Source organism: Anopheles merus, chromosome 2R (assembly GCF_017562075.2).
Source record: "Anopheles merus strain MAF chromosome 2R, AmerM5.1, whole genome shotgun sequence".
Taxonomy (NCBI): Eukaryota; Metazoa; Arthropoda; class Insecta; order Diptera; family Culicidae; genus Anopheles; species Anopheles merus.
The window spans coordinates 28,666,735-28,691,742 of record NC_054082.1 but is presented as its reverse complement, the minus strand read 5'-3'; the positions used below and the strand labels follow the sequence as shown (position 1 = coordinate 28,691,742).

Genomic DNA, 25,008 nt, shown 5'->3' with positions numbered 1-25,008 from the left:
GCCAACCACCACCGTCTGCTCCGGCAACCATCGGCATAACGCCCCAGAAGGTGCCAAAATAAATGTGTTTTTCTCCCCCCTGCTTTCGACCCCGATGGCCCCTACAACCTAACAACTCAAACGGTGAAACGAAAAAAAGGGTTCGTCGCTTGTGCGGCGCGGTTGGAAGGCAAAAGGCGCGCGGAGCGGGATAGATAAACATATTTTTCGATTTTATTTCGGCTCTAACGCGCGCGCGCTTCTAGCTGATAGTGAAGCGCAACCATCAGCAGGACCAACTGGCTGTCGGCTGGCAAGGGGGGTTTGTTTTTTTCTGCCTTTTTTACACCTGCCTGCTTGCCCGCACTCTTCCGTTTCTCCCGCATGGCCAGATAAAGTTTGCTGTAATCAGGAGTGAGGTGTTGGTGTGGTGCTAAAAAGTGCGTTCGGTTTGAAAGTTGCGTTTTGGCCCGGGCGGCCCGGTAATGGCAGGCAGACCAGGTTGGGCAGTGTCCCCCCGCAAGAAACATCAACGCGGTGTTAGGGCGTCGCCGGCAAACTATTAGTCACCCTCCTGACAGGGAGCGTGTGTGTAGCAGGGTATGAAGAAGGAAAAGGAGCACCGTGAAATAACGAAAACATGTCGAGTGTTGAAATTAGAAAAGCATAAAGCCACAGCCATTTCGAAAAAATCGACCCACCCGTGTTCGTGTTTTATGAATCGTCCTCGAAGGGCACTCGGAAGCCGTGGATGCGTACTCTCCCTCCCCCAAAAAAAAAAGAAAACACAGCCACCACCCCCGCTAGTGGGCACACCACCGATTAATATATAATTGTCGAAAGTTTCTTTTCTCTCTTTCTCTCGGTAGACCCCTCCCTCGCTGCCCTGATAGGGTTCGTTATCGTACATATTTAAAATGTAGCATTACCATATGCACACACACACACGCACGCACACACATGCTCACTAACAGCTAGCTTGAAAGTACTCCATCATAGCTGTCTGGGGGCGAAAGGTGGCCCCTGGTAATGGTGTGTGTCATTACCGTCATTAGTTAAATTTTGTTTTCACTATTGCGCAGCCCATGAGGGTGGATAGGCGGTGGGTGACGATTAATGGCTAAATCGTCAAGAGAAGGACATACCGGCCGGAGGGCAGAGTTATAATGACTCGTGGCCTTGCCTTATGATTGTAGAAGCTTGAAGCTCACTTTTGAATGTATTCTAAAATTCTACATTTTAATAAAAGGTTTAAACTATCGCTCAACTCTTTACGCCTTCTGTTGCGTCCGCTGCAACCATTCGAAGGGCGGCATATCGAAAGGGCCTCTGGGACACCGACAAGAATAATAATCGTACGTTCAACAAGGAACATCTGCGACATCTACGACACACACACACACTGGTGAAAAATCAAACACAACTTTACTCCGCCACTTTACAGCAGCAGCAGAGAGGAGAGAGGTGTTTTGCGGTATCGCCATGCTGAGTCACAACACGATCCCTTAATGGTCGCCGCCTGCTGTACCGATTGTACCGAAACAAGCAATGAAGTGACTGAATGGTTTTTGAATGAACCTTTCCCGATGGCGCGGGTTCGGACGGTCCGCCTCGAACGGCTCGGAGGGAGAGTGCAAGACCATGACAAAGGAAAACACCCGAAAATAAGGGATAGCGAATTTAAAATCCCAACCCCTGCTTACAAAGCAAACAGTGCACAGTGTAAAGCAATGTGATGACGGGTGGTGTTGTGCCGCTCAAGGTGCATGGGATTGGTAGTTAGCAAACAAGGGGTTTGTCGCTTGATTTGCTGAGGCTGCGGATCTGCATGCGGCCCTTCGCAAAGCCAGATGCAAAATTAATCTTTAAACTGTTGCTCTCCTGTTGCACTCAAACCACTGGCTTTGGTTTATAATTGGAACGGTTGGCGCCAGTTTGTCGCGATTGCCTTTCCTCCGCCTGCAAAGTAGCAATAGAATATTCAATAATATCGACAAAGAAAAAATACCAACCCCACGCACGCATCACCGAAAAGTTAACTCAACCGAATCGCAAAACGGGACGGACACCAAGCACAACAAGAAAGAAAAAACGATCCTCCCGATATCTAAAGAAAAACAGTTTTACAAAGTGATATAAAACTTCCAAACAAAAGGAATATAAAACAGGCATATTCCATTCCGCGTGTGTCTGTCTGGGGCCATTATTCTTCTTGCTCCTTGTGAGCCGTCGACAAGCTGCTGCAAGCAAGCGGGTTCGTGTTTTGTGCTCAGGTTTTGAAACAATGCTAAGAAAAAACACTCACAAACATTTCCTCAATTTAAAAACAGTGCACCACCATAAAGCTGGCTGGCTGGCGTTGTTTCTCGGCTCACATCACATCTTATGGCACCTTCCCGTCCCATCCGTTTGACTCCCACATTTGGGTAGGTTTTTTCCAGCTGGGACCAAGACCGGCACCAGACACGGAGGACTAAAGCCATCGAAAAAAAAGGACAGTAAAACGGGAGGCGATTTGTTTGCAATCTACATATTTGTCAGACGCATTGCAAGACAAGACGAACAAGACCATGCAGCAGGAGAGTGGGAAGGGATGTGGGTGAAAGGAACGAATTTTTCAGTGAACAGATAAAGACAACCAAAAAAGAGTGCAAAGTCTGGATTCTATCACGATTGCCGAATGAGAAATGGGAGTTTCCATCTTCCATATTTACGAGCTACAAAAGTTGTTGCGTTGGATATCAAAAACGGGGAGTCGGCGGAGTCCTTTTTTCTGTCGGCGTATGAATTTTATTCATTTTTTAAAACGGTTGTTTTCCTCTACTAGCTTGTTTACTTCGCAGTGGCAAACCACTGTGGAAAACATGAAAATAACGAGAGGCAAAAAGGCTGCGGATAAAACTATCAAACTATACTCATAAAACGGAAGCAAACATAAAGCCAAACTGCTTCCTTCACAAATCGTTCTACAGACACACACACAGTGGGGGGACTGATCTCCATCCATTTAAGTACTGCTGTTTTTCTCCTTTTAATGTAAAGTTTTGATTGGAAACTTGAAAGCTGTTTTTTTAGACCATATTAAGCACAACACACACTCCTAAGAAAAAGATTACAAGTACACAGAGCCGCTTTTTAAGTACACATTTCCACGCATTAATAACAGTTTTTCTTAACTGTTCTTAAGTTAATTTTGCTTTAACGTTTCTGCTCCGAAAATAAACACACAATTCATCTCATCGTCATGCCGTTCTTAACACTTACATTTTAACTGTTTGTTCTGTAAAACCTTTCCTTTCACTGTAGTTTTCGGTACCGTACGAATCTCACGACACACAAAAGCACGAATATCTTCGACACTCTGTATCGCTCTATTACTGACGGCACATTTTCGCACCTCTGCCTTCTGTCTCGCGCGCTATCCCGACGGATACTGACGAATTTCGGTGAAAAAGCAGCAAATTGAAATCCAAAAAATACTAACACTCAACCAAACGCACAACCTTTTCCCTGCCTCTTTCCCCGCGGCTGGCCAGCATCCCCTTGGCGGCCTGTTGACGCTAATTTTTGGGCAAAAAAGAAGAGAAAGAAAGCAACAACAACAACAACAAAAAAACAGCAACTCAGTAACGAAACGCATCCTGCTGCACAATCGGTCGGGGTTCGTCGTCTCTGTCTCCCTTTTCGCTCATTTTTTCTTCCCCCCGCCCCTTGTGTGAAGAAGAAAAACGCGATTTTTGGGTGAAAAAATCGAAAAATCCCATTAAAACCTCGCCCCGAAACCCGAATGTGGGCCAGTGGGACGGTGGTCCTAAAACGGAGGGAAGGGACGGGATTTGCGCTGCACCGTTGCACCGCTACCGGTCGTTCCTGCTGCTGCTGCTGGTTGCTGGCTTGCGGATCACAATGCAGCACAACCCCCGGCGGGCACAACAGCAGCAGCCTCAAACCGATCGGTACACACACACAGCCATTAGGGACGCGTGTCATATCGAATAATGAGAGCGTACCGAAAGACGACGAACACGGGACAACCGATGGATGAATGGCTGCTGCTGCACACATATGCATACCGGTCAGTGGCGACAACAGTTTCAAAGGGATCGCGAGCAGTCCCGTCCAATCGCATCCCTGTGCCGATTCGGGGATTATGCCTCATGCCGATCACACACACATTCGCTTGCTTTACACGCAGCACACAGCAGCAAAGCTAATAATGCACCCCTATTGCACCGCGGTCCCGATTGATTGGAAACTGTATTCAATTTTTCGGACCTCTTCACTCACTCGGCCCCGATTTATGTTAATTTCCTCGGCGTTCCTCGGCGGCTCCGGGTGCTATGAATTATTCGGTCACCCCCTCGCCAGTATTCGTTCGGGACACGAGCCGAGAAACGGCGAGTGCGAAGTGCTGTAATTGTTGATCATAACGAATTGTAATATACGTTTTTTTTGGTTGCTTTAGCTACCCTGATACATTTTGGCTTTAAAAAGCGTTCAGCGTCTTTCTAAAACGCCTTAACTGAAACACTCCTACAAAACGCTTCCACCACCATAATTGACCTATTTGACGAGCAACGAGCACATCCGGGAGAGGAATACAAAAAAAAACAAAAATAAAGCCACCTCCATATCCTCCTACCGAAGAAAAATCAATACCGGCTTTTCAATTAGTGGATTTCGTAACGTTCATCAGAGCCACAAAGCCTACGTTCATTTTCCGTCTTATTGCGGTGTTTAACACCCTTCGCGCAGTGTAATAACCCGCGGTACCCGCAGCCCTGGCCGTTGTGACACGGTTGTGATTTGTGGACGTGTGTGTCAACCCCCAAAGGGGGGGGGGGGGGGTTCCCAAGATACTAATCCTCCTTCGGAAACGCTCACAGGAAATTTGACTTGTCCGGTGGGCCATTCGTTTTTTGTTTTGCGGATTGGAAACCGTAAACTGGCCTTCTGGAAACCCTACAAGGACTTTTCTTCAAAATTGTCTTACTCTGATTTAGGCGCACCTTGAACGCATGCACACACACACACACACACACACACACACACACACACACACACACACACACACACACACACACACACACACACACACACACGAGCCTGACAACGCTAAAGCCGTCCATCATTTGTGCGGCGAGGAATTATTAAGAATTCAAAACAGTCCCCGGTGGTACAGGGCGAGGACAAGGCGCAAGGCGACGAACCTCATTGCTGTTGTCATTGCGCTGGGCCGCCGTCTGCGTATGCAAAGGTGCCGTTGCTGTGCACGACGATCGCATGTGCTGAAATTTATTGGATTTCAACTAAGGATAATCCACCCCCGGGGGTCGTTGTCGTCGTTGTGTCGTGCGGTGGCATGTGCCCCACAGACGTCGGTTCCTGGAGACGACGGATATTACGGCACGGTTTGAAGGACATTCACAGAAACCGTTCAGAGTATACCACCCACCAAAAAAAAAAAAAAATAAATAAAAACACGCGGGGATGAACGAGAAAATAAAAATCCTCCACCGGTGTACCGGTGTGTCTGTGTGTTACCTCACAGACGCTTTGCGCCGTATGTACCGGAGGTATAGTGAAATATAAATATTTATTACCCTTCAATGCGGAGTTGGGTACACACATTGCGGGAGGTTGGTAAAGGAGGCGAAATAAAACAAAAGCCCCGAAGAAAGTAGATCAGACCATGAAAATCCTTCCACGCCGGTGGCCGGTGGGAAGAGTTGCCCAGCTCCGTATTTACCTATTCAATGAGAGCGCAATGTGGGGGGGGAGAAAAAAAAGCTATAGAAAACTGTACGTCTATCAAAAACCACCCCGAAACCCTGTAAAATAAAAATCAATTCTATTGAAAGCTGCCGGCGGAAGGGGTCATGAAGGAAAACTAGAGGCATCCCCCTCGGTATGCGGCCGCCATTCGGACATAAACCAAACAATTGACAAATGCCCCAACTCTTACTGCTTTTGCTAGGAAACAGCGGTGTGTGTGCCAAGGATTCCAAGACGGAGTGGAACAGATCCCCCACACTGGGGAAGGCTTTCGAGCGCGTCTTTGCAGCCAAACACCAACGGGCGCTGCTGGTAGGACGACGCTATAATAATAAAGTTATATTTTAATGCATTCATTATGGTTACGATTTTTTTTGTTTTCTTTTCTTTTCTTTTGCTCGCTCGGTTTGGTTCGCTTCAAAGCAGCCGGGGAGCTTTTTGAACTCGAGAGGAAAAAGGGTATCCACAAATGGGGAGGTGGGTCGTTTGAATAAATTGATAGTTATGGAAGGAAACTATCAAATTTAAATAAAAATAGCTCCATATAAAACAACAGCAGCAGCAGCAACGATGGTCATGTATTCCAATGTTTCTCCATCTGACTCGGGCGCCCGTACTTTCCCGGTTGGCTGACTTTTGACAGTAAATTTTTACCGCATTCAGATCGCCTTAAGTTGCCATTAAAAAAAAAGAGGTTAAGCAAATGAAGCTAAACATGCTACCCCACAACCCAGCCCACTAACCGGCAGTTTTCCTTCCGTTTTCAATCGGTTGGTAGTGTGTGGTACACGATGGTTTTACTCTTCTTCTGTGAAACTTTCGATTCCACTCGTAAGTACTGCAATTGTTACCCGTTTACGTGGAGCGTTTGTTGGGGGGAAATCCTTTTTGAAAACAAAACCCTCCACTAATCACCTCTCGGTAGCACTCTCGGACGGTCAACTACTATCTTCCCTCTGGTTTACGTAACCCATCATCCATTTACATTTCAGCCTTTATTGTGTTACAAGAGCTAGTTTTGTTGCCTTTTCCGTTTTTCTTCGGTGAACTTTTTTTTTATATCTTCTCGCCTCCAACCTCACCTCGTTTGACTGGCCCAGCTTTGGCTGATAATCTGCCAATGTCCACCAGGAGAGGGCCAACCCGATGACAGAGGCGGGACCGGAGGGAGATGGTTAATTTTACGACACGGGCGTCTTCCGTTCTCACCTCAGTTCAAAAATCGTCCACCAACACGACACACGGTGGGACGCTCGGTCACTAAAAATCAACATCCAGGTGCTAAGGCGCTGGCCGCCATCAGCGTGGTGTGGTCACCAATTTCGGCTAATTTTATTACGGCCGTTCGCGCTCACTGTTACGAAGTGCTTTACTTTCATAACCTCGCACAGAGAGAACGTGTGCCACCGGCGCCCACCGCTCGAATATGCGCCATCTGCTGGGTGTGTGTGTTATCCTCAAAAATTATGTACCACCGCTTGCCAGGGCGCTTTCGACACCTTCTCCTCGGGTAACTCGGGCAATTTTGGGTGTCCACCTTACTCAAAAGGAGAGACAGAGAGAGGGAGAGGGAGAGCGAGAGCACTAGTAATCGAATGGGAACGCTTGAGCTTCAGGGCAGGCTGGGACATGCTGTTGGTGGAACAGGGTGGAAGTAATCGAGGGAAAATCGCCCCCTAAGCACCACCGAAGGTACTTTTCACATGGCACAGGCACGGTGTGCTGCCGTGCTTCCAAATGAATATGCATTGTTTTTATTCGAACGAGCGCTTTTGAGCGCAATGGCGCCATGGCTGTCCGAGTCTCATTAGCGTCATGCTGGTTTGTGAACAAAGACAAAGCAGCGCTGATTTAGAACGGCTAAGCAAAAATGTGCCACCGAATGGGGAACGGGGAAGGGCAAAGTCGCCCTTAAAAGGACGCAAAAGTGTGCAGGCAAGCAAGTCGTACCGTTTTGGGCCGCAATTGTTTTAACGCGTGTATTTGTACGGCATCAATTGCAGGAGAATTGGTTTAGCTTGTGCTACCATTTCAAAATGGAAAAGAAGACAATAAGAACTATTTTTCTTGCAATGATCCTACTGATTGGAATATTCTTCATAATAACTTTTTTTTTATTCGGGAGGAACGGTCCAAAAAGGCCGTATTGCTTAGCATCCTTCATAATTGATTGCATCAAAAATCGATAACATGTATTAGTTATTTTGCAAAATCCGAGGTGAGCAGAAACGCTTCCTGTTTGATGGATATGGTAAATCTATCAATTCTTCCATTATCCTACCGTATCCAAAGAAGCGAGCGAAGTGAAGAAGTGAGAGCGTCAAATTAAAGCCTAGTTCAGGTCCCCTTCTCTTAATTGACTGGTTTGTAAGTCTTGGTGCAGAAGTTGAAAAGGAAATTCAAACGTAACGAGTCCATGTTATGAACAGACAGATTCAAGTATCCGATTCCAAGTGGTAAAAAGGTGCTTGTATAAGAGTGTCATTGTTATCTAGTGGCGTCAGCTTAGGTTGTCCAAAGTAGACTTCTTCTTTTTTGGCACAACAACCGTTGTCGGAGAAAGCCTGTCTGTACCATTAGTGGGCTTGGCTTTCAGTGACTCATTGATTACCTAGAGCAGAATAGGGGCATGGTAGTATTGAACCCATGACGGGCATGTTGATAAGTCGTGCAAGTTGACGACTGTACTACGAGACCGACCGTGTCCAAGTAGATTATCCACGAGTAAAAGCGGGTTGATAGTGCTGGTTGCAAATACAAGCACTATTTTTAGCAGAGATTTGTGACGCCATATGTGAAACGAATAATCAACTCGGGATGACTACGAGTGTCAAGGAACGGTGTATGCTGTTCATAAGGCAACACTCCAGTAATTTTGCGGCCAAAATTGAGTTGCAAGCTGAACCTAAGGTCATACATGAACTTGAAACTATGGCCATGGAGCACCAGAACATTTATTAAGACTTCTTAGGATTTTTGAAATAATAATAACACACGCAGAAGTTAGGAAACAAACATTTTATGGAGCAATAGTTGGAGAGCTTAAGTTTGGAATCTAAATGTTAAACAAATAATGAAAACTTATATCAAAGGATAAATCGACTGTGCGCCATTACCGGATTGCTCTAGACAATTCAACATCATAAACTTCATTTTCAATTCTTAGAATCCCATCTCAATTTAATCTATTTTTCAATTTTATCTGTATCGGCTTATGTCATGGAGATACCTTGAAAACCCCCTTTAAAAATAGTTTCTGTGCAGTACAAAGGAGCATCATAATGCTCATCCCATACAATGTTTGTGATTTTGAATCAGAATGATTGGTACTAAATTCCCCAATACTCCAAATCGTTACGAGACTCTCGAGAGAATTCGTGGCATGCACAAAAAAGGACACACATAACCCCTTCTGTTTCGTGTCGCTCAATGACTCATTTTTGTGCCAGGATGTATAATTTAAGCAACGCTATTTATCTTACCTCTACTCACCCACACCCCCCCCCCCCCCCCACATCCCTTCTCCGACACCAAATTCAAATACGTGGACTAATTTTTCACCTACGCAGCAACTGTGCACCAGCACCAGCCAACCAGCCAGCCAGTACCACAACGACAGCCAAAAAAACAACAACCTCCCGAAATGAAACAACACTTCGAATGTCCAGCACCGAAAGCCTCTGCTCGTGTGCCTTCTTCCGCCTCTCCTCCGATTGTCTGTTTTTCGCTCAGCCTTTTTCAAATAATTCATTATGCGCGCTCCACAGCCCGGCAAATAAACAAATAGTGCGTCCCGGCCCGCCAGACAGGCCAATGTTTGCAGTTGGCATAGATACACAATCGTGGCATACATATAACCCGCACCGCAACCTGCAGCTCCCAGCCGTCCCACCGTACCATTCCATGACGGGGTCTCTCGCCTTCGTCTTCCTGCCTGTCTTGCCGGGCTTTGTCCCCGCTTTTATGGCTTGCTCATTCCCGGTTCAATTGATCGGTGCCGTCCAATCCATCGGTCGAAGTCATTTTCACCGCTCTCGGCACCATCACTCGCTCGCTCCCTCTATCCTGCTGTCTCTTTCTGCAACCAAGTGCGCTCACTAAAGCAATACACATCCTTTCGGTATCGGATCGACAAATAGTCGAACGAAAGTACGAAAAAAGCCAAACTCAAAACGGACAAAAAAATTGGAGCAGCGCAGAGTTTTTCTTCTCTTTTATCCGTTTCCTTTTTCCGCACACAGTTGACCAGTGAACAATGTAAAAGCCTCCATATCTCTCTCTCTCTCTCTATCACTCTTGCGTATGTGGGTGTGTGTGTGTGTGTTTGCTCGTGTACTTCTGTTATGTGCTATCTCACACGTGTACACCACAGGAAGGAAGCAACATCTAACGGTGGTAGGAGGTGAACAGTGGCCGGGGGAGAAAAACGCGGGGAGAAACTTTAATAAGTGACTTGAATTGTACACACTTCCATCCAAACCCTGCAAGCCCCTTTTCGTCGTATCATTCCTTCCTCGCACACATTCGAGTTTCTTCTAATTTTCCTTCCCGACCCTTTCCCGTCCTCATCCACGTTACACACTTTCACTGGAAAATATGAAAGAAGCGAAACAGCAAATGGGAAAGCAAACCCCGTACAGAAATGAAGACAGTGGGCAACAACATTTTCCAGGAAATCGTTGCCGCCCCCGCACACTATCCTTCTACCCCTCCCGGGAGGGTGTTGGTGGTCAGGGAAACACACGCCGTGGAAGAAGTCACAGAGGTAGGGCCGAAATATCTCACTTCGTTCGAATCGTAACGAAGGCACACACAGCATCACCAACTCTACACACACACACACACACTCGTCGGTCTCTCCTCCATCTGGCTCTTTTGCCCGTTCCAGCTGCGCATCCAAAGTCCGGCCAGGCGGGAGGGCGACGATAACGACCGAAACGAGGGCGCACACGTGTATGCGCGCGTACATAAATGTTGCTCCTAACATCGGCATCGATATGTGTGTGATGTATGCGTTGCGTGTGTGAGGAGTTGGCTGGTGGGATGCTTCAGGCGGTGAAGAGCAAGTGCACGCTTATCGTCCTTTTTTTTGCCGGGCTAGCTTTTGTTAACACGCACCGCCAGCCTTCACATCCTACCCTCGCCACCCGCAACTTATCCGGTCCAGTCCGTGTGCTTGTCCGTGCTTTTGACGTCTTGCTGTCAGTCAAACTGATGTCTTTGTACACTTCCGAGATGGGAAACTTCTCCATTAATGTAGCAATGTAAGGCGTGACGTTATAGTGATGCCGCAGTTTTTATTTTCAAAATGTCAAAAATGCTCCATTGTTGAAAAATAAACCCCATTGAGTCATGTAAAAGCCCTGTTATTTTGAAGCTACCGTGCATTTGTAATACTTAGATAATTCGAATCAAGTTTCGAACATTTTTTAAATGTTAAAATCACTCCATTAGACTTGTCGTTTGTCCAATTTTCTCAAAGTCTACCCTGTCGTGCACGCATTTAAATTTCTCCATCGAATAATGCCACCTTAGCATGGGCAGGGAAAAAAAGCAACAAAGATTTTCCCCTTTTGCCCAATGCACAGGGTCTTTCATTCTCTCTCCCACATACACACACACATCTCTCAATGGAAGCGGCATGGTGGTATCTCATTTTCCACCGCGCAGTAACTCACGGTCCCAAAAACCAAAACACCACCGCCCGGCCGGTTTGTTTTTGTTTGGTTTGCCCGGAGGAGAGCTGCTACCTTCGACGGGCTTTCACTTTCTATATGCTCAGCTTTTCCGACTGCTGAAAAGTGAAAGTCGCTCAGCGTTCTCAGCGCCGGCATGCGTGTCGTACGACGCGACAGACGAGCGAGCAAAAGGACGAACCTGCTTCGGCCGAACGCATCGAAGAAAGTGAAAACTCACCCGAGAGCAGCGGGTGACGCGTGGTTGTGTTGGTGAGTGAGTTTTTAATTTTTTCACCCATACTCCCGAACGTGCGCGCAAGGAAACGGGGGAAACTGTTTCAGTTTTGGTCGGTTTGCACATAGGGCTGCGAGGACACGCAGGCGTACACTTAAGCAACCACTAACCTTCAGCGATGTGCAGTGGTACCGGTGTGTGTGTGTGTGCTTTGTCAGGGAAAGGGAAAATCCTTACCAACAGAGAATTAGTTTTTCTGTCCCACTTTACAGTGGCGGTACTATGGTATGTGTGCAGCTTATAATTTATTGCGCATTTTTATTGCTTTTCTCACACAAGAAGCCATTTGTACAGAATTTACAAGGAAATAGCACAAGGAATGTGTTTCTAAGCTTACATTAACTTGTTCATTCCAAAACACCTATTACAAAAAGGCAACTTGTTTCACTGTAAGGATAACAGTAAGTCTTGGTTTGAGCTTTTCGTTTTAGCTCATACACTATTTTAGAAAGGATTAAAATTGAACACATTTCCAATCCAGCATACTTTAAGCAAGTAACTCTTCCCAAAACCAGCGTCACAGCATCCTTGAAATGCACTAACGAACCCTTCATCTAACCGAAACCCCACCGGACGACAGCATCGCCGCTCTAAATTAGGTCAAACGGCGCACATGCCACAGCATCTCCATGTTCAATACACAATCAGACACGCCCGGTCGATGGCACCGAAACCCCTTTTTTGTGTGCGAAGTCTGCCGACCTTGTCCTTGAAACTTCAAACCCCCTGTACCCGATTTTACAATTTCATCGTCGAACGGGACGACACAGCAGCCAGCCCCGAATGCCGGCGACGACATCAAACACAACAATAAACCCATCTCAAAACCTCACCCACCCAGCAACCCCACTGCCTGCCAACCATCCCCTTTGCAAAATATAATAAACTCCTCAATACGGTGCCCTGTCTTTCTCACCGCCAGACACACACCGCCAGCTGCGCAAAACTTAAAAAAGTGAAATAAAACCCGGCCCGGCAGGTCTAAAGTCAACAAACGCGCGCCGTGCTGCTGCCCCGCAACTTCCTGCGTCCTTTGTGGTGGTGGGGTGGGTGGCTTTTTGGCCGAACGAATGGCTGGCGAATTTTCATTCCACCCACTCCCCCGCCCACCTAAAGACCATCAAACTGCCATCGTGACTTTCTGCTCCGACTCCAGCCCAGCATTCACCGTGTACCGATCATTCGATCCTGCTCTCTCTCTCTCGCTCTGTCTCTCTCTCTATGTTCTGCTCAACCATGCCCTAAATCTCGTTTGTTTTACATGAGTCCTTCTACAGACGCAGCCGGAAGGAAAAGCAGGGGAAGGAAGAGGATATTCGCAACAGGTTGCATCATTCGAGAGCATTTTAAAATAATTTCTCCCCGCTTCATTTTATGTATTTGAAGCGGCGGTGCCTCTTATGTACGGCACGCGCCCCGGAAAAACGCGCTGTCCCTTTTTGGGAGGGAGGATTCGTTTTTTTACTACCATCGGTACGATGGCGAAAGTGATTGTTGCGTGCCATTTACGAAAGTGTGTCAAACGTGCGCTACAGATGGGTCCTAAATGAGATGGTTTTTTGAATAACACATTTTCGATGCTATTTAGTGCTATGTTAAGCATCGAAATTTATTACTTACAACATACTTGTAGCGTAATATACTTATATTTGAAGAATAAAGACAAATCTCCAGCTTTTGTATCTGGAAGATGATAGATTGCTATAACAAGCGCGTATAAATTAAAACATTTACATGCCTCACGCATACTTTCTTATCATTTGACTTGACAAACTCCAAACGCTGCGAATCCTAAGAGCAGTGTACTCGCATCGTATCTATCTTACCCAGTTCACTTATCGCTCTTAGCATCTTCAAGCTCCCAGCAGACAGCTTTGCGAAACAGATACCACTTGGGGAAAGAAAAAAAAAGAGCTGGACCAAAAACAGTGCTGTATGATGAATTATTGTTCAAAAGGGAAGATAAATGAAACAGATTGGTCCAGCAGCCGGCAGAATTACACCGAAAGCCGCGAAGACGAATGTGCGAGTGTCCTCATCGAACGAGGCAGCGAAAATAAATCTGTAATCTGTTCTGCCCATTATTCCCGGCCTCGAAAGAAGCATACACGCAGATAGTTCGCATGGGGAGCTTCGTCGGGCCGGAGAAGGTTAGAATAATTTATGTATGAAACTGTCACTATCGTCCCGGGGGCTCATCATTGTCATGCGTAAAAATTTGGCCCCGATGATCTCGGTACGATATGGTCCTTGCTTATCCTGATCCATTATTTTGTAGCTGTACGAACATTGTGAGCTTCCCTTCCTGTTGCTGATGTTTACCTTCACAAGTCTTTCTCATAAATTTATGTCCTTTTTTTAGTTAACAAATGGAAACAGTAGAGAGATAGTGAAATGGAGGCGCTGTATCTTTTATCATTGCCGTACGTCTGTAATTGTATTACACTATTAATCTGTTTAGTAAACAAATATTATTATTTTTTAACAAACTTCTACTTGCATTTTTGTACTTCCGTTGTAAAAAAAATCCCAACAACATCGCATTTTATCCACCAAATCAATATACATCGGTACCCTTATCCCTTACGAAACGAATCGTGTTTAAGTGCGATTTCTTGTGAAGCCTTCCGGTCTTACGAGAGCTACTAGAGCGCGTACGCTGAGCTTCGGTCAAGGATCTGCGATGCAATAAAAAAAAAGGAATCGATAATGTAACTGATTCGTCGTTGAACCACTAGCAAACCATTCTAATAATTAAACATCTTGCTTGCTAAACTTGCTTGCCTTAACGTGATTCTAAGTGAGCAAAACAACCCGCTAGACTATGTAGCTGGAGTGATACAAAACCTCGAAAAGTTTCAACCGGTCTTAAATATCACCCGCTGCGTTAATTATAAATCTAAACTTTCATTGCTCAATTACCCCTATTTCCCGGGGGTGAGTTAATTTGATTCCCTCTGTCCCTGTTTCAAACGCTCTATAAGCCATCGTCACGTTCGTGCTCGTGCTCGGGGGAACAGTAGTGTTTTTCGCTAGAACGGAAAGGAAAATGTAAAAACTTTCCGAAGAAACCAACCGAGAAGACACACACACACCCGCATACACCATTGGACAACCGCCACGAACCCACACACACACACGCAACTGATTTGCATTAGACAGCGCACATTCATTTTTATGTTTTCCTAAATGTGTACAGCGCACATTAAGCTAAACACATAAGAGCCTAATAAGAAATTACATAAATATTAATTTAATGTACACCAGACCAGCAGCAGCAACACAACCACCCATTTCGCTGCTTCGCACCTGGTTCGGTTGTGTCTTTTCTTCGGGGAAAGGGAACGAACCACGTTTATTGTGGATTTTGCCTTCTTCGAAACCTTCTTCGACGAAGCGCAGGATAGTAACGTGTGTCCACTTTCGCGCCGAGCCTTGGAGTTGAGAGGAAAATAACACCCAGCGGGATGCGTGGAATCGGGATGGGAGAGAGGACCTTAAGATAAGAGTATCCGAACCGGCGCCGCTACTTGGTCGGCAGAGAACGAAAAGGGAAAAGTTGGATTAATTTTTACTTTCCATTTATCAGGCCACTGGACAGGAGTGGGCGAGTGTTCTTGAATTTCTTAGTGAATTGGTGAATGTCTGCATTGAATGGACTTTAATATAATTAGACATTAACGATTTCAGTATAAAACTTATACACCTGCACCATAAGTTTCCCTGTATCATACATATATTTATTTTGTCGTTAATTAAGTACTTCACAAATCCTGGGTGCCAGAGGTAAAAATGTTAATATAAATAAGGAAACTTATCCTCCAAGTGCCTTTCTTTATAATTACCCTCAACCGCGATGAAAGAGCGAAAAACGGATGGCCAGACCATAAAGTTGAGGAGTGTTTAACCAGGTCGTATGAAAAATTAAACAGACATAAACTTAATTTTTACTTCGCCTATGCAACCGAAGGCCCCGTCTCGGTGCCTAGCTTTGGTGCCACAGCGCCAGAATAGACAGCACAATGTCCCGTGCAAAGCGGCGAAAAACATCGCAGCGAGCCTAGAACGGGCACGGGGACTTGGAAGCGAGCACACACACAAACCAGCCACCAAACGCACCAGGACCTTCAGTCACGCAAACAACGCGTTTGTCTTCGTACGGAGGCGGTGTTGATGATGAAGTGGTAAGCACGACTACAGCCTTTTGGGCCATTTGGTTTTCTCTTTTTCTCTTTCTCTCTCTCTCTCTCCCGTCCGTAGTGGGCTGAATGTAATGAGTTCACAAACGATCAAAACGACCCAGCGGAAGTGTTCTAGCGTCGCGTTGATAAACGCAGGGCGCCGGTTGGCGATTTCGTAGGGCCAACACCACCCTGTCACACTTCAGCACATTCGTTGGAGTGGAGACGGAGAAGTGAGGCCAGGCAAAGCTCACTACGGAAAAGATACGTCGGCCCAGAATCTGATGAAGCCATTTCTATGCAAAGAGATCAATCGTAAAATTATTCCACTGCCAAGCCAAACCCGCCTAGGCTTGCTGGTGACATAAAATTATTACAACCCAGAAAGGCCCAGACCGTAAGGGGCCACAAGGGAGAGAGGACATGACGACGACATCGCCCTGCTGCCGTAGTTCATTTTACACATATTTTAAATCGCTGGACCATTGGTGCTATAAAAAGGCGCGAACGATGAAGCATGTTGGAAGCATGAGGGAGTGCGTGGAGTTGTAAAATTAATGCATGATTAGAAGCCTAACAACATTTCCTATATAAAGTTTATGTGTATATTATGTGACTATGATTTCCTATGTATGGTCCACTTTGAAAGTGGAAATTTGTTGTGGGATTGAATGTTAAATTGTAGTTATTTTTTATCAATATTTGATAATCAGAAAATATTATGAATTACGTATCAAATGAAAGACTAAACATCATAATAAATGTCCTGTACAAAAAGGTCACCTCATAATCCTGTTCATGTGTATCCGTTTATTCGCTTCGAGATTATGGTTTTTTGTTGAATTTCAAATTCAAATACACATCGTTTGATGCATCCAACTATTTCATATAACTTCATATTTCAGTTTGTTTTTTAGTAAAATGTAACAAAAATAAAATAAAGATATATTTTCACTTGCAGGATAACTCTAATGTCTTCATTCAATGGAGATACTTGATCTGGTTTAGAAAACCAAGTATAGTGCACATAGTGTTGTCGAAAGAAATCGAAAGTTAATGTTACTTTATATGAAACTGGTAATAAGCTAAATAGACAACTTTTTTTTGAAGACAACACATCTACATACGTCGGAAAAAGATTCTAGAAAGCAATGCGAAGAGTATGAAATAAGATGCAAACCCAAGCAACAATGTAACACAAAATATGAAAAGTTAAGCAGTAAAAGGGAAGCATTAAGTGAAGATGACGTGTGAACATAAAAATGCGTGGGCCAAAACCCACACACACACGCATAAGGCAAGAAGGCGCCGTCGTGTACACTTTGCTCGACAAACAACCAGAAAGAAAGACTGCATGCGAAAGGGCAATGAGGTCGGAAGGGAGGGAGGGTGTAATTTTTTCCCCTTTTCTTCGCTGTTTCCCCTTACCATTTATCTAACGTTTCCCGGAAACAGGGCGAAGAAAAAGGAAAATCAAATCTTGACAGGTTTTCAATAGGGAAAGTTAGCAGAAACTTGGTTGTGTGTTTTGAAAGCGGACCAGGACGAGCAGCCCCGTTGGACGTTGTTGGATGTAATGAAAATGACTTTATGTTGAAAATGAATAAACGTATGCTGAGCGGAGAAAAATGACTGAGCTAAAGGGACGAGATATGTACGCCAAGATAGAAGGAATTAAATAAAGTAGAAAATAGAGCAAGCACGAACGACTCGAAAGATAGAGAGCGAGAGAGGCAGCAGCAGCCTCCTCGAAAAGCCTGGCCCCCGGTCCCGGGGAAAACGCGACAGGACAGCGCAAAAATAAACATTAACAGCAGCCTGCGGTGAGGAGAAAATTTATACATCCACCGACGAAATATGAAACACTCGCGCTCATTTGGCCAAAAGCAATGGGCGAGGGAAAACCTCGGCCGAGGAAAAGACGTAAAGTAAGCACCACTTTCCAGCACATACACGCAAGCGACCACGCATGCACGAACACACCACACACACACATGAGGATGATGATGATGATGATGATGATAAGGCTCGAGAGAAAAATCGCCGCCCTGTTGTTCCGCTTTCCACTCCGCTTTTCCCGTCGACGCACGGACGCTGCCCAAGACACGATGCGTTGCCCAGACCCCGAGGGCTAGCGCACATAAAGATATAACGCCAACACACGCGCAGCATCACCCCCGCCGCCGTATGCGCACAAACACACGCCAACACAGGCGAGAGTTATAATTAATTAAAAATATTATATTTATTGTACATAGGAAATTCAAGCAAAATATTCGCTTCTCTTTTTCCTTCTTCGCCATGCTGGCGTGCATGAATCGGTCGGTGTGCGCGTACTAACACACATGCAGACACAATCTGGCTCTGTATTTGCGAGCGCTTATTTATCATACATTTTAGCTTTTAGCCCGGGTGCTGTTGATTGGATTTCGGAGTGCAAAATACCGAAAAAAATAAAAGGATCCAATGGCGAGATTGGACAAAGAAGTTACCAGCTTTACGGGCAGGCAACATACACCCTCACTGATTCACACAGCTACACACACACAGCTTTTCGCACACTATCGATTTGTCCGAGTTTGCCAACAGTGCACAAAATATCTATCTGTCGTAATGTTGTGTCATCAAGCAGCACACCGGCACAGAGGCAGACGGAGACGGATCACTCGACCCCTCGACTCTGCCTCTCCGGAACCCTCCCCCATTGGTCCCGGTTCCTGGCCAAATGTCTTGCATGCTGCTCGTTGCACTTGGAGGATGGAAAATAAAAGTATAATCCCAACCTGGCCCGGGCTGGCTCTACCTGGGGGATTATGTGTGCTGAAGAATTCAATATGTACCCGGTTTATAGATTGCGTCAAGCGGGCGCAACCCCTTTTGCTATGGCACGTAACCCTCCCTCTTACCAGAGTGCGGAAGAGAAACGGCAAAACACACACACTACACAGGAAAATGGATGGATGCGATGGCCTTGCCACCGTAACCACTCCAGCCCAAGGTAGCCCTAGCAACCCCTCTCCACGGGCGTTATATGTATGCTCCCTTTCCAGGGCCGGTACACGCTGGCGGAGGAATAAAAAATCAGAAACATAGTAATGAACCTTATATCGATACGTGATCAGATTAGCAAAATTATTTTGCAACAAGCTGCAAACCGAGTGCCGAGGACCATCCAACACAATTACGGACTTTCGGTGCGCCGGCAACGGTGTCTGGGAGGGTATGCTGGATGGTGGAGGGGGATGAACTATAGAGGGATCTTCCTTTTTTTTCTTTTTTTTTGCGTACTTATTGGTATACATCGCTATCGGTCGGTATTTTCCAAGACATTCCTGATACGGTTCTTCTGTGCAGGAAGGAATCCCGACAAAACATGGGCAACAATGCATGCAGTGAAATTAGATTTTGAACTTTACGATGGAATTTCGTCGTGAAGGATGAGCAGGTGGCTTGGAAAATTGTAACAGTATTGCCAAATATTTACAATTTAATCACAACTTAATAGAAGAAACATTGAAAAGCCTTAGTAAAAGCCGATTCTCCAATAACACTGCAATAGTAGCAATCCATATCCATACATCAATACTAATAATAAAACATTCGTCCCGACCCTACTAGATTCGTTCCGTTCCTTCCATGAAGCTGAGTGTTCCAAACAAAATTACAAAGTAAGTTTTTGCACTCACGTGATGTTGAATAAGAGAAGATTAAAACAGGAACTGTTTTTAATAATTTAAAAGGGCAAAGGAAGAAACTATGTGTTATTTTTTTTTCTAAAAATTGATTTGATTTCTAGGAATATACCATTTTTCTTCACATATCTTGAGCAACAACAGGTATGTCAAATTTTCCAACAAACACTCAGATATTCATAAATGAAAAGAATCTACATTATGAGTTCCGTTCCTTTGCGAGCAGGAGCTAGTTCCGTTCCGAAATGAATTGATTTTTCCAACACTATTCCCAGCTTGGGCAATAAGTCAAGGATTTTAATAAGATTTTCCAATAAGATTATCCGAGTAATGGAATTCATGATTCAAAACACCAGCAAAAAGGAGTAACTAAGAAAACGAAAACAATCGCAGAAACGGTAAGAAGGCACCAGCAACGAAGGAAACAACATAATGCAAAAGCTAATCTCCCCTGCCACACGTGTGTTTCTTCTTGCAGTGTGACCGTTGCTGCAGGAGCAAACAGGAGTCAAAAGCCGTGCTGCAGCTTATGGGCCAGAGAGCCTGGCTCGGGCCGGCTTTTACGTTTTCAGGTACTTCTGGCCCTTGGTAGGGCCAGGGAGGAGTGCCCCCAAGTGCCAACCAACCAACCATGACGTAATGTAATAAAGTATTGATTGATTTCATTTTTCCAACCAATGCGTGTGTTTGTGTATGCGACGGATATTGGGGCTGTAGTGCCCGGGCATTGGACGTGCACTGCACATATTGCAAACGAAAGGTAATGGAATTGGTTGCCCGGTTCGGGATCATACTATGCTAGATTAGCAGGTATGTCCCCGCACGCACGCCGGATACAAAATGAATCTCCCGTGATGAGAGATAGAGTCGGTCTGGCCCGGTGGTGGAAGGGTTCGTTTCGTTTGCTGCTTTATGCACGATATATATACTGTTAAAAAGACGTACAGATTCGATTACTATTTTGTGCTGTGAGTAGAAAAAGGGAAAAGCAAGAAATTCCAGCAATACACGAGAGTTACTGCCAAAGTGAAAGTACGAAATGGTTTCTTTCTCTTGCCACAGGCTTGGCCAAGTTTTGATGGAAATATTTTTTTCCATACCCTCTGAAAAATGAGGACGTAGGACGTCAAAAGCACTGACCGCGCTGCCAAAATGCACTTTCCCTGATTAAGCACGATGATAGCATACTGGGGGAAAAAATACTCCAACAGTTTGCTTTTAATCTGATTGTCAAATGGCAAGAATGCCCGAACAAAACCAACAAACAAAAAACAAAGGCACAAACGTCCTTTAAACAGCCCTTGCCACCCGGTTTTCTTTGGTCCGGGAAAAAAAAAACTGAAATTATAAGCAACCTCCCGTCCTCAAAAAACCCATCCCAAACGCCTAACGATCATCAGCGGTCAGACTCGGTCAGAGCGTCAGGCCACCTAACGATGGAGACAAGGGAGGAAGAATAGAGAAGGATGTTCCACGCGTTTTTCTCGCGCATACGACAACAGCGCACAATAACAACGGTAAAAGGTAAAACGAATGATAATATACCCTTTACATCCCTCCAGTCATCAAAGGGACGGCCCGGAAAGAAGGACGACGACGACGACGACCACGCAGTTTTTCAAGTCCAGCACGAGCTCCACCCTAAAATCGTCGTAACCATAATCATCAACCTAATCGTCGTCACCGTCAGCAGGCCGCACCGCACTGTCCAGTGCTTGCCGCAGGAAATCGACCCCCCCCCCCCTCTCCTCTCCGCATATTCGTTGGGCGCAATGAAAATATCATAAATGAAAAATAACCTAAACGCTATTTCGGTTTTAAAGAACCATGGCAGGGCATTAGGGGCGTAATAATTGTGAGCACGCGATTTCGTTGTAGCCGACCGAGTCCTCGTCATCGTGCTCCTCGTGGCGGTTGTCGGCATTCACAGGGGCAACGAGCCGAGCAGGGAAAGGACAGACCAGCCGGGTGGACTCGTTGGGCGGCGCTGACCGGAAAGCACAATCCAAAGCAACGCGAACGAACTGCGCCCACTGCGCCCTTAATCTGTAGGAGGGGGGAAGGAAGTATTCCCAGTTCAACCTAAACAATTCGTTGGCCGCGATAGTGTGTAGATTTCGTTTTTATGATTAGATTTTCTGTTTTAGAGTTCTGTTTTAAGATTGATTTTTGTTGCTGCTGGTTGAGTTTTTTTTTTGCTCTCCGCTGCAAATAAGCGTGACAGTGTTAAAGTTTATGCCCGCGAGCTGCTACAATAAAACAACGCCCAACGGTGGGGAAACCCCTTTGGGAAAGGCAAATTAACCAAAAACACATCGGATAGCTGGATTTATTTAAATTAACTTTATCGACCGTTCGACCGCACGGTTTGCCCCTGCGTTTTGCCTCATTCCGCGTAGGGAGAAGAGGGAAATTAAACACCCTTTTCCCCTGTGATGTCTCCACTAATTCACGTTCTTTAGGTGTATGTATACCCAGTTTCGGCTTTTAACTGCGCATTGTAAAAAAAGGAAAAACAAAATAGTTCACCAGACCAAAGGTCATAACTTGAAAGTGAAATTAATGAAAAACGAAAAGCTTTGCTTAGCTGCTACTGGCAGGGCAAAAGCGGGTAGTTCTAATTTATAGCACCGCGAACGGCCATTTCAATTCAAACTGTGGCGCACGGTAGTAGTTTTGGCGTGAGAAGAAGGGAGGGAGAAAGTTATGATTTTAATGGCGCACATATTTTACTGCTTTCGTTGAATTTTTAGGTGAAAATAAACTGAAGTGGAGCTGCTGAAACATCTTTCCCAACCCCATTAAAGTAGCATTAACAGTAGCAAGTAATAAGCAAGATTTGCATAGTAAATTTCTATTGAAATTGCCCCAACCAAAAGCCAAACTTAAAGCCGTACTCCTTTTCCCGCATGGATTGTACCACATCGTAGCCAAACTTTAAATCCCTCGACGTTAAAAGTAGCACAACGACGAACCTTTAAAAATACCCATCGAAAGGAAAGGTTATTATAGCTCACTCTTCTTTCCTCACCCACTCCCTGCCCACCAGTGCCATCCCTAAACATCGTTGCGTATGCGCGCAACTGGTGATCTTTAAAATTTAGCACAGACCGTCTCGTAAACCCACACCAAACAGCAAATCTCACTTTAATGCTTGCTGGCAGCTGTGTCGGGTGTGGTTGGGCGTTGAAAATGGTGGGTGTTCGACAGGCGATGAAAACTTTAACGTGACCCTGGACCGTCGCAAAACAAACCCCAACCTCTCTCAAGCGGTGTCCTATATCCCACGGCAAACGGCTTTAAACTGTGTGACGATAAAGGAGCAAGATTCTTTAAAGTCATTTGCCAGGTTCAATCTTTCCGTTGCCGTCAACGCACGAAACGGCCGCTTCCCACCCACGACAAAAGTCTCGTCCATGTAAGATTCACGTTCTCTCTATCTCTCTCTCTATCTCTCCTTATACCTCTTCTTAGCTTCGTATCTCTAAAATTCTAACGTGAAAAACGGGCATCAGAGAGGCAAAACCCATTGGAAATAAGGATAGAGAGATGCAATAAAAAAAATTAGCTACTAAAAACTGTCCATGTATCTCCATGCCGTTCCAAGCACACACACACACCCACATACGCCCACACACACACATACGTGACGGGGGAGAATTATCTTTTGCTAAAATGAGTATTTTCGGACCAGTGGTCACTAGGTAAAAATGCTACTAACCGAGAAACACATAAAAGTTGCAAACACCACCATCCGCCGGCCGCCCAACCACCAACACGCCTCCCAAAAACACACAAACCTCCAGGCAACCATTCGGCCACACACGCGCGCGCAAAGGACGCATAAGGTTTCGCTTTCGCTCTTCAAGTACATCACACTCATACAAACACACATACACATATACATCGGAGACATCGGTGGGCGAATGGTCTTCTCGGTCGTGACGGATTCGGGAGAAAACGGCCCTACATTTCCTCAGGATTTTCCTTTTCCGCTTTCTTTTTTTTTATTTACATCTTTCCAAAAGTGAAAGTGAAAATCCCGGCCCCGCGACCTCGGTCCGATTTGAACTGACCAAACCTGAAAAAAACCCTCCATAAACCCGAACGATGTGAGCGATGCATGTGTGTAGGTGCCCGTGTGTGTGTACGCGCACAAAAGTAGGAAAAACAGCAACAGGGAGTGCGGAGCTGATGGGAGGAGGTGGAAACAGAGCGGACGAAAGTGAAAGTATGTACACAGAGGCATGCATATGGGGTAAGGACATACATACACACACACCCATCTCCCTTACCACGCTAACAAATCGCCCCGTTCCTCGCCCTGCAAAGGGAGGAAATGGCGTGAGCACAACGACGACGTTCGCGAAAAGGCAAGAAAAATAAAGTTTGCCCGCAGACGACGATGACGGTTGGAGGCTATGTCTTCGTGGGCCTATCGCAGTGTGCCAGAAAGGGAAGCGAAGCACGTGTGAACGGAAGTGTTGCTCTGGAAGGAGCGAGTGAGTGACAAGAGCGCACCAACCAAAAAGGGAGAGCCCTGTGGAGAGCGCTGTGAACTCAGCGAAAGAGGGCAAGCTCATAACTCATCTCCTTTCGCTGGGGCTCCCTTTCCCTAGGCGCCAGGGGCAGGAAAACTGTGGGGATACACCACAGTCAGTGTGTGTCTATGTGTGCCTGCGAAGTTCAACATTTCAATCGTATCTTGGGAGAGGTTTGTTTTCTTTTGCCCTTCCTTTTGCCTTCCGGTAGAATTGCCACAATGTCCCGGCGCTTTCGAAATTTCTTTCTCATTTAACACAACTTTCACTCCCTCTGCCACCATCTTTTCCTCGCACTGATATCCCACCCTGCACCTTCCCCCTTGATGGCCGCAGTCTCTCATTTTCTTTTCTCCAAAACCCAGCAGAAGTATGTGAGTTTCTTTTGAAAAACAAGGAAAAACTCAACCCCAACCCCTATTCACACGCACACACACACGAGACGTTCGGTCATTTAAATTGAGGCCAGCGTCGGGCCAGCCCCGCAACAGAACAAATTCGTCGGGCACAGCCGGAATACAGGATAACACACTATCCAGGAAGTCGCAAGACTTGTAGGCTGGCGGAGGGTGGCGGTGGAGGCGGCGGCAAAGGACCAGAAAACGCACGCAGTTGTGTTAGGAGGGTGAAGAGAACAACAACAACAAAAAAACACTCATCATTGCATCCCCATCCTCTCCGTCCACCGCCGGTGTGAGTGATGTGAGCTTCTTTGCTTTTTTCCCACCAGACGACGACGACGACGATTTGATTCGTGCTCTCTCGCTCGCTGGCCCGCGAAACTGACCGCCGTCGGGGAAGCCGGAAAGAGAGGCAACATCCGCCTGTCTCCCTGCCCTGGCCGTCCACACAAATCGCCCACGTTGG

At 45.8% G+C, this 25,008-nt stretch overlaps 1 protein-coding gene across 9 annotated transcripts in view; it reads right to left on the bottom strand.

The window, feature by feature from the left end:
* LOC121590985 overlaps nt 1-25,008 on the bottom strand; it is a 51,611-nt gene that overhangs the window by 17,330 nt on the left and 9,273 nt on the right. The gene's annotated exons all lie outside the window — the stretch shown is intronic.